Source organism: Sciurus vulgaris (assembly GCF_902686455.1).
Source record: "Sciurus vulgaris genome assembly, chromosome: 5".
Taxonomy (NCBI): domain Eukaryota; kingdom Metazoa; phylum Chordata; class Mammalia; order Rodentia; family Sciuridae; genus Sciurus; species Sciurus vulgaris.
In genome coordinates this window covers 119,399,584-119,410,458 of record NC_136465.1, presented here as the reverse complement: position 1 = coordinate 119,410,458, position 10,875 = coordinate 119,399,584, and the positions used below count along the sequence as shown (strand labels likewise).

The 10,875-nt window shown below is 37.8% G+C and overlaps 1 long non-coding RNA gene across 2 annotated transcripts in view; it reads left to right on the top strand.

The window, feature by feature from the left end:
• The window catches only part of LOC306661871, a 58,330-nt gene that overhangs the window by 23,694 nt on the left and 23,761 nt on the right, over nt 1–10,875 (top strand). Inside the window, exon 2 of one of the 2 annotated variants that reach the window (XR_013763987.1) lies at nt 9,881–9,961. The exons of the other annotated variant lie outside the window; for it this stretch is intronic. This is a non-coding gene — a long non-coding RNA (uncharacterized lncRNA). The remainder of the gene's footprint in view (nt 1–9,880; nt 9,962–10,875) is intronic. 2 annotated transcript variants of the gene reach the window in all.

The following is a 10,875-nucleotide window of genomic DNA, read 5'->3' as shown; positions in this document are numbered from 1 at the left end:
ATTCATCCAGATATAAGCCTTGCCCGAGCAGTAATGTATTTGTTTTAGTTCTTATATTTAGTCTTGGACAGACTGGCCAAATCCAGTTACTATTTTCCTTAATATAGCATATAGCTAGTTATTATGTGTACTAAGATTAGGATCATGTCTTTTTGTTCATAAAATGAAATGAGGGGGCAATTGAAGTTTACAAGAGTCCAACCACTGTTTCTCAAGGACAATACTAGTTATGCAATGATGAGATCCCCAAAGTCTAGAAAGAAACTGGAAGTACTAGAAATCTCTCTCCAGCTGCCTGTCTCAATGAGAATCGTCATCCACAAATGAGCTAGTTATTGACAAGAACATTAGACCTTTAAAGTAGGTTGAAAACTGGCCTTAAAGAAGAATGAAATTATGGCATTTGCAAGTAAATGAATGGAACTAGAGAATGTCATGCTAAGAGAAATAAGCCAGTCCCAAAAAACCAAAGGCCAAATGTTTTCTCTGGTAAGTGGATGCTGATCCATAGTGGGGGTATGGGTTGGGAAGAATGAAAGAATTTTGGATTATGCAGAGGGAGTGAGAGGAGGGGTTGGTCAGTGGGGATGAGAAGATGGTAGAATGGACAGACATTATTACCTATATACATGTATAAAAAACATTTTAATTGTATAAAAAAATTGTAATCTGCCCTTCAGAAGAAGCATACTTTTAAATTCACTAAGAAAAAAATGTGAGGAAAAGTTATAATAATGTTAATGTTTTAAAATAAATTTTTATTAACCAAAAAAAAAAAAAAAAAAAGCAGTAGGTTGAAAACTGGTTTGACTAGTACATGAGAATGGAGTAGTTTAAAGACTCAACAAACAGTCATCATTCTGTATCTATGGGGGATTGTTTCAGAACTTCAGACCAAAGGACTCAGGACAAATTTATGATTGCTCTAGTCCTGTATTCACAAAGACACAGTATTTTACATATAACCTATGCACATCCTCCTATATATTTTGAGTCATCTCTAATTGATATTTTATTTGATGGTGATAACTTCACAAAAAAATGTAGAAAAATATATGTTTAACTAATTATTCTAGTTACTGGGCATTGAAGTCTTTATCTATGGGCTCCACAACCATGGATTCAACCACCAAGGATCAGAAATATCCAGGGAAAATATTGTGGCTGTGACTGAACAGGAATAAACTTTTTTCAAGTCATTATTTCCGAAACAATACAACAGAATAGCTATTTACATAGCATTTACATTGCATTATCTATTGAGTAATTAATTTCTTTTCAATTATTTTATTAGTGCATTATAATTATACATAAAGTAGGATTCATTATGCCATATTCATAAATGCACATGACATGATTTGATCTATGACCCAGCTATCCCACTCCTTGGTTTTTATCCAAAAGAGCTATTGAATAATTTAAATGCCTGGTTTCCATGGGACCTATCAGTACCCAGAAGCCCTCTAACTGAAAGACCAACTCTGACTGGTGTTAATGAAGTTTTGTGTGTGCACGTGTGTGTTCTTGAGCAAGGCATTTATGAACAAAAATGTCTTTCTGAGGTTACTTTGGTTATTAAAATTAATGTTTAATTTGTTAGGGTTGTAATTCAAAATGCAACTTTTATTTCCTAAATTGTTCATTTTATAGATCTTATTTTATTTATAAAACTTAGATTTCACCAATTTCTTAGGGGGAACTTCAATTAATATTTCATTCTGTTAATTAAACTTCCTTGAAAAATTTAAACTGTGTTCATAAATCTAGCATATTTGATTTACTTTTAAAGTACTTTAATCGTGTGTCCGATAAACCTTAAATAAGCCTTATATTTTATTTATTTAATTATTTTGAGGTACTAGGGATTGGATTAAGTAAGCCTTACATCAAATGATACAGTATATAAATATGGCAAAGCCAAGTTATCTTAAATTTTCTAGAATGGTTTATGAACATAACACAATTTTCTTTATCTTAACATCACAAATGTAATCACATTCCCATTATACATTTAAAATTGTAATTAATGGATCTAATAGTCTATCACACAAAGTTGTACAGATCATTCCCAAATTTAATTTAAAATAATAACAACTCAGGGTTTGATTTACTTTATCATCTCTAAAGTCTATTCTAAGTCTCCTCAGACTCACTAAGGAGAAAATTATTTCATTCCAAGACATTTGACTTTGCCTTCTGGGGTGGCTAAGGTTGTACATAGACCTGAAATGACCAACAGGTCATTTCCAGTTATATTCTGAGTTGTCTTTCCATTCTATCTGTAATGACATAGTTCTTTCTTTCTTTCTTTTTTCCTTTTCACATTTTTTAATTGGTACATTATTAATGCCACAATTCTTTTCTTCAATTTTTTATTTGTTCTTTTTAGTTATAGTGATAGTAAAATGTATTTTGACATATCATACATACATGGAGTATAACTTCCCTTTCTTGTGGTTGTACATTATGTGGAGTAACACTGGTCATGTATTCATATATAAACATAGGAAAGTTATGTCGATTCATTCTACTGTCTTTCCCATTCCTACCCTCAGCCTCTTCCCCCCAATCCCTCCCACTCCTGTCCCCATCCAATCTGGTGAATTTCCACTCTTTCCCTCTCCTCCACCTATTGTGAGTCAACATCCACATATCAGAAAGAACATTTGTTCTTTGGTTTTTTGGAATTGCCTTTTTTCACTTAGCATGATAGTCTCCCGATCCATCCATTTACCAGCAAATGCCATAATTTCATTCTTCTTTATGGTTAAGTAATATTTCATTGTGTATATGTACCATATTTTCTTTATCTGTTCATCTGAGGAAGGGCACCTAGGTTGGTTCTATAGCTTAGCTATTGTGAATTGAGCTGCTATGAATATTGTTGTGGTCATGTCACTATAGTATACTGATTTTAAGTCCTTTGGGTATATGTCAAGGAGTAGGATAGCTGGGTCAAATGGTGGTTCCATTCCAAGTTTTCTGAGGAATCTCCATACTGTTTTCCAGAGTGGTTGCACCAATTTGTAGTCCCACCAGCAATGTATTAGTGTACTTTTTTCCCACATCCTTGCCAACATTTGTTGGTACTTGTATTCTTGCTCATTGCCATTCTGTCTGGAATGAGATAAAATCTCAGAGTAGTTTTAATTTGCATTTCTCTAATTGCTAGAGATGTTGAACATTTTTTCATATATTTGTTGAACATTCATATTTCTTCTTCCGTGAAGTGTCTGTTCAGTTCCTTTGCCCATTTATTATTTGGGTTATTTGTTTGGGGTGTGTGTGTGTGTAAGATTTTTGAGTTCTTTATATATCCTGGAGATTAATACTCTATCTGAGGTGAAGGTGGCAAAGATTTTCTCCCATTCTGTAGGCTCTCTCTTCATGTTCTTGATTGTTTTCTTTGCTGTGAAGAAGCTTTTTAGTTTGATAAACTCCCATGTATTGATTCTTGATTTTACTTCTTGCACTTTAGGAGTCATACTGAGGAATTCAGTTCCTAAGCCGACATGATGGAGATTTGGGCCTACTTTTTCTTCTAGTAGGCATAGGGTCTCTGGTCTAATGCCTAGGTCCTTGATCTACTTTGAGATGAGTTTTGTGCAGTGTGAGAAAAAGAGGTCTACTTTCATTCTCTTATATATGGATTTCTAGTTTTCCCAGTGCCATTTGTTGAAGAGGCTATCCTTTTCTCCAATATATGTTTTTGGCGCCTTTGTGTAGGATGAGATAACTGTATTTATGTGGGTCTGTCTCTGTGTCTTCGATTCTGTACCATTGGTCTTCATGTCGGTTTTGGTGCCAATACCATCACAATTCTTTTTTATTTTTTTATTTTTATTTTTTTTTTTCCATCACAATTCTTATATTCAAATGACACCTATCCAGATTCTCTTCAGTCTGTGTCTGATTCCAGGGTCACAATTCCAAGGTCATTCTAGTGAGAACTGGTTTTTAAATTTTTATTTTGGCGAATGCAAATAAAGCAAGATAAGCACAAAGCTCTAAAGTTACTTGAATAAATAATCACTGGCAATTAAGTAGGTTTACCTCAACCATAAAGTCTTTCCTATCTCCCCTCTTCCGCAAACCACCACAATCATTCTCACTTCACCTACAAATGTCTCATCCCATTTTGGTTGGGATAGGAATATTTATAGCTCTAGACATCTAGGTTGAATTGTCTCACAACTGGGGGACAAATATAGAAGCCTCTTTGAATGTCTCTGTGCCAGATTAAGGGATCGCGTACATCCCACTAATTCTCATATCAGAGAGAAGCCTGCATTTCCCATCCAGGTAGTTGATGCAAAAGGCAACTCTTGACTCTGGGTTAGGAAATGAGCTCAGAATTTGGGAATAAGATTAAAAATAATGTCACTTGAATGTAAGGTGAGTCATCTTAGAAGTAACCCTACCCAAGAGAAGGTTTGCAAGTGTCACATTGAAGTGCCTTGAGACGTTAGAGATTTTCATGGAGGAAAGGCAGTTCCCCAAGAAAGCAGGCCTGGAATGTCATGGTGTACATCCCAAGCATGCACTCAGCACACTACAGCAAGGGGGTAGGGTGGGCTCTGCAGGGAGCGATGGGAGTTTCCTGGAGGGAGTTTCCTGAAGTCTACAAGGGTTGCCAGGAGTAGGGCTATATGCCAGAGGGTCTACTGTCCTGCCAGGGGAGACTGCTGCTGGCCATCAGGATCCTGTACTCCTAGAGCGAAGAGAAAACAGCTTACTCAGGAAAACCCATGCAAATTCTATTTTAAAACACCTCATACTTTCAACTCTAAACCTGTCCTCACCAAACCACCTTCTTCAGATGAGGACCTGAGCAGAAGGAGAGTCGAGTGGCAACCTGGCCAGTCAGCTCCAGAGACATGCACTGAACCACTGTGTGATTCTGTCGCCTTCTTCACACGGGACTGCAACTGCAGGACACAGGGGACTCAAGAACCTGCTGTCCACTAAACAACTCTGATGCAAATATTTTTTCATCTGTTTGTCTGATGTTTTTCTTTTCATCGAATTGGTGAAGAGAAGAACTTATGGCTTTCTTGACCCAAATTGCACTCGAAGTATACAGTGTTAAATTTTTTCTTACTGGGATGATAGAGCTGGGAGAAATCAACCACCCAAGGTCACCAGGCAACTGCACTGCCCCAGCTTGTACGCTGAAGTCATCCTAAGGAAAACTGGGTTACTCTTTGTCATGTTAGCCAAAGTCAACGCCTGCAAGCTCTTGTAGTAAGTAGATAATAAGAATTAAATTTGGAAATTCCCATTTAGCCCACAGTGTATCACTTTGAAAGCATATTACTGGCCTTGGCAAAGTTTTCTCTCTTTCCAACACTTTTGGGGTTTCAAGAATTAAGGTCAATGAGTTTGGTGTTGGTTTGTTAATAAGAAAGAAATGAAGGGAGAGACTTCTTGAGGCAATCAAAATCCCATGTTACTTTTGCTTGTGTTAGAGTAAGTAAAACCTATAAGAGAATTAGAGAACAGGGACTCTGTCTTATCTCTATGTTTTTGGCACCTAACACAGCGCCTGGCACACAGTAGGTGCCCAGCATGTGCTTGTTCCATTCAACTGAATCTTGAGATGCAACAGAGATGTGCTAGGTTAAGCATTTGGGAGGAAATAGTCTTAGCTGAAATCTTAACTGCAGTTACCTTTGGGTGGTGAGGAGCTTGTGGGGTTTATTTTCTTCCTTATACTTTGGATATTTCTCCCAAACCACAGCTTTCAGTGTTGCAACAGAAGACTACTTGTAGAAATAAGGGAGCCCTTCTCTCCTTCTCATTCCATTTTAAATGGTGGTTTTAATTTTTGCTATCATCATATGGGTGCACAGACAACCAAATACAATCACATTGGTGTAACCGTTCCATCAATGACAGGCCACATGTATGATGGTGGGCCCATAACATTATATCACCTAGAGGTGCTGTAGCCATCCTAGATTGTGTAAGGACCCTCTTTGATCTTGCGCAATGATGAAATCTCTCACCAACACATTTCTCTGAATGTGTCCCTGTGACACATCTGTTGTTCTATAAGGATGCATCCCCTCTCTCTCCATTTTCCACTGCACATAGGATTCTTTTAGCTGCTTCTTTTGGTATTTACCTCCACATATCTAAATAACATGCTTCTGTTACTTGTTTTTGATTTGGGTATTGTTTTCTATTGACTTTCACTATAGAGGATGAGATTTTAATCTGTTTCACCATCACTCCCACCCTACCCCTTCCAATTCAGTCATGGTAAAATTGAGACAGATTGATGCTCAGTATTACATTGTGATAACTATGTAAGTAATTATTTTTCATCCTCTATATGACATTTTATTTTCTCTAGAGTTAATTACTATCTTTTTTTTCTTTGCTGAGTTTCGAATGTCCTTATCACCTACATTGACCTCCCTCTAAAGCTGCCATTATTTAATGCTTTATTTTCCCTCTAGTGCAAGAGTGCAAACTGATATGTATCTTATTCATCTTATTGGGAACCAAAATTTAAAAAGAAAGCACTGGTTCTTATAATAAGATTCTGGTAAACAAAGAAGAGTCTGGTAAATGAGTGATATTAACAGAGATTACAACAGTCTATTCATTCTTGCCTTTGCCAACACTTTGACCTCAAAAAAAATTTAAAAAGCACCTGCTGCCTTGAAAATAAAGTCATATATTTTCACAAATCCATGTCTCTTCTAGACCCAAGATACCAAGCCCCTCAGAAAAAAAGTTCACACATTGGGATCTGGTTATTCTGTGCAAGAAATGGGAGGGAATATGTTCCAGGAAATCTTTTAGAATTATAACGATGCAGTTATTAGTTTACGTCATTTGGGATTAAGAGATTAAAGCCACAAATTGATTGTATTGACCCTGAATGAACAAACCGAGCTCCAGTGGGTCAAAGGATAGTAAGATTAGCAGTTGTCAAGGATAAAGGAGACTGTGTGACTTGTGGAATGAGCTAATGCCACAGGGGAAGAATTCATAAGGGAGTCAATGGTTCTGGTCAATTACTGCAAACACGACTGCAATAGAGATTAGAGTTAAGCATTTGTGTAAAATCAGCATGTAAAACACAGGAGGGACAGTGTGTGAGGGCAAGAATATCAGAGTGCAACTACATAGCGATGTCAATCCTGCAGTATCAGCTGAATAAGCCAGCAGAAGAAGCTTATGCTTGAGGGATTAGAAGTTACAGAAACATAAAAAAGAACCACACCACTCATAGAAAAGTACTAGAGCCAAGTGTTAAGTCAAAAAAAGTGATGCAATGGTGCAGCTGAGCAAATGAGGAAAAGGTTAGCTGAGGAAGGCAGGGTCAGAGACTGCCAGAGGAGTGTGGAATCGCAAGTGAGGAGCAGCTGAGAGGGGTACAGAACAAAAACCCTGAATATCAATTTCCTTTCATTCCTAGATACCCTGGAATAGCTACTTCGAAGAGCTACACAGGGTCAGTTAGCTGATGGGGACTTCAGCTGGAAGGTACCAGTGAAGGGGACTATGCTTTCTTAGATGAGGGTAAATAAACAGAAGTCTAATCAAAAACATACTAGTGAAATAATCACTGAAGCTCAATAAAGCAATTTCGAACCTGTTCAAAATGGAGTCCTTTCCTCTCTTTGGGAACTGGACAATGAGTTGGATCTTCACTCTAATGAGATCTGGAAGAGGGTGCTTATTTGCTTGCTTGCTTGCTTTGCCAGCTATACAGCTCCCTTCTAGAGAAGGCTACTGTGATTGTAACCCAGAGATGGATATAAATGTTAGGACTCTGTCTTCTCATTATGGAATGAGAATGAGAATGGTTTCATTTGTACAAAGGGAAGTTGCATCTTGTCAGCAAAGGCATAAGGTTGTTTGTTCCCATATGGAAATCCAATATATATCAAAGGACTGAGTGGCAGAGTAACCAAAGGGATGGAGTAGATTGATTATAAAACTGTTTTCTCTAGCTGCAAATATATTGTGCCTGGGACTTTGCAAACTATACTTCACTTTTACCAGCTTTCCCTCTTAGGATTTTCAGATAGAGCATCCATAGGGACACTAGGAGGCTGAAGGGATGAGGGGTTTCCTTCCTTATGTTTGCTTTCCATTCCTGTCTATGTCACCCAAACAACCATTCCTCACTCTGGCATCAGGAGAAAACTTGACACAGGTTGCATTTGTTCCCTGTACAAAAACATCACCCTGGCCAGCTCACACCTCCTCCCCAGAGGTCTGAGTTCCAGCTCTGCAGAGATGTCCTCTGAGCCCCTGAAGTCCCATCACCATCCATCAAGTGTCCCTTTCCTCAGTGGTCTGAGTTCCCGCTCATTTGGGGTCTGCCCTTGGGGCATGTAGATTAAAATAACCCAACAATTTTCTTTCCCATTCCTAGGAGTGGCAGTTGCTTCTTGAAGTTTCCACCTCCATAAAACTCCTGTATTTCATTTTTTATCTTTTTAGTTCCTCCTATCACTGGTTAATAATTCTTTATATTAAATTCTCTTTGTTTTAATAACTAGTGTGGTTTTCTGATTTTCTACTTGGGCTGTAACTGATACTTATACCTTGGATATTCTGACAATTCTTTTAGAAAACTGAGCCCTTCCACCAGTTGAAAAATGCTTCTGTAATTTGGGTGCCTCTATGTTCCAGATTCCCTGGAACAATCCTAGTTTATGCCTGTTGTCCTGGCATAATCATTAATAGTGTGCTCCTTCTCTTTCAAAAGCATTTCTATTTGGACAATGAAATTACATGGCTGACTCAGATATAAGGAGCCACCATTATTGATGGAACTGTGGGTTAAGGTGGATTAACTGTGGGTTAACTGTGGGTTAGGCATTTTCTTCCTTAAGTGTCTTGTCTTTGAACACAATACTGTGTACCAAGATGTTGAATCTTTAGTTCCTCCATGGCTCCCCATCCTGGCTGCACCAGAATACCCCTGGACAAAGCTGGGAATGTAAAGCTTTAATTTACCACCTAGAATTATACAATGTGATTCAGCAAATCAAAAACTTGTTCTGGGTAATACCAGCTACTATTTGCAAAATCTCTCCTTGATAGATGTTTATCACATTCACCTATATAATGCCAGTAGATAGATATCTGGCCACTACTTCTGTTTTCACTCCCACACCTCTGGGTAGGTTTTCTCTGACAGCTGACTTACTTGCACATGTTATGTGGTCTGTGTCCTTGCTCTTTTCCCAGTGTTCTTGTACCTTGAACTTCCTAATTAAATGAGCTAGTATATTGTCTTTATGCCTACGTCACTTTGTTGTATTGGATTTCTCACCAAGAGGGTTCAGGAACAGTGAAATCCCAATAGCTGTGAGAACAGCTAACACCCAGATCCTGAATTCTAAATACCATTCCATGTTAAAAGAAAACAGGAAAATTGGAGGAATGACTGACTTTAGAACTGATGCAGGGATAATACAAGATGATTCAGGAACATATTTTTATACCTGAAAGTAAGGAAGTGTTCAAAGAATAATAAGGACATGACAATTGGGCACAGAAACTTAATTCGAAAAAAGTTTCTACTAACTAAAAAGATGGAAATAGGAGCATCAAAATAAATACAGAAATTTATACACAATAACCAATTGAATAAGATAGGAACACTTGAGTCCATGCTAATTTCTACCGACTGGATTGTATTCCCCCAAAATTCATTGCTGAAACTCTAACCTCCGATTTGGAGATGAGTATTTAGAAATAGGATCTTTACAAGGTAAAGATAAATCATAAAGGTGAGTCTTAATCCAATAGTATCGGTGGTCTTAAAGAAAATTAATCTCTCTCTGTCTCTGTCTGTCTCTCCCTCTCTCCCCCTCCTTTTTCTGTCATGTGAGGACACGTTAAGAAGGCTCTCATCTATAAGTGAGAAAGAAACACTTGCCAGAAACAGGACCATGGTGGAATTTTGGATTTTCCAGCCTCCAGAAGGGTGAGAAAATAAATTTATCTTGTTTAAGCCACCCAATCCATTTATGGCATTTTGGTATGGCAACTGCAGCAGGTTAATACTCTGATATTAAATAATCCATTTATTAATTAATGCAATTTTTACATAGTCTTATAATTTCCTCCCCTCAAAATACTTACTAATTATCAACAGAAATAAAGTAACTTTGTGACAGAGAATCCTGGCAGACATCACCTGAATCAGGTGATGAAAGTGAACATTGTTTGTACTATGATTTGCATGAGGTCAGTCCCCCAGGCTTTCGTGTGTTAGAAACTTGGTCCCTACCATGGAGATGTTGGGAGTTAGTATGGACCTTTAAGAGGTGGATTTTAGTAGAATGTTGTTAGGTCATTGAGGATGCTGCTCTCAGAAATGATTAACCCATTATGTCCTGGTGTTCCATATAATGGGTTAAGGTAGTTCTTATGGAATCCTGGGTTAATTCTCATGAAAGCAAGTTGATATAAGAGCAAGCCTCACCCCTGAATCTTTCTTTGGCTTCCTGTCTAGTGACATGATCTCTTTATCTTACACACACTTCTGCCATGAGACCTGTACCAGAGCTGAGCAGAAGCCAGCATCATGCCCTTGAAGCTCAAGAACTATAAGCTAAACAAGGCTATTTTCTTTACAAAGTTACCCAGTTTCAGTATTTTGTAAGTAATAATGAAAAATAGATTCATATGGCAGGCATATCCAGGTCCCCTAATTTTTTCTCAACCTTGGGATTCTCTCACCCTTTGACCACCAAACCACCAAACATCTTCTCACCTATCTCATCACTGGTCACTCTGATAATAGAGTCCTTTCAGCATTGAATCTGAAATTATCACTGGACACCCATCCTTTTCTTCTTCCATCATTTCTGCTTGACAAACTCCTTGTCTGCCTCT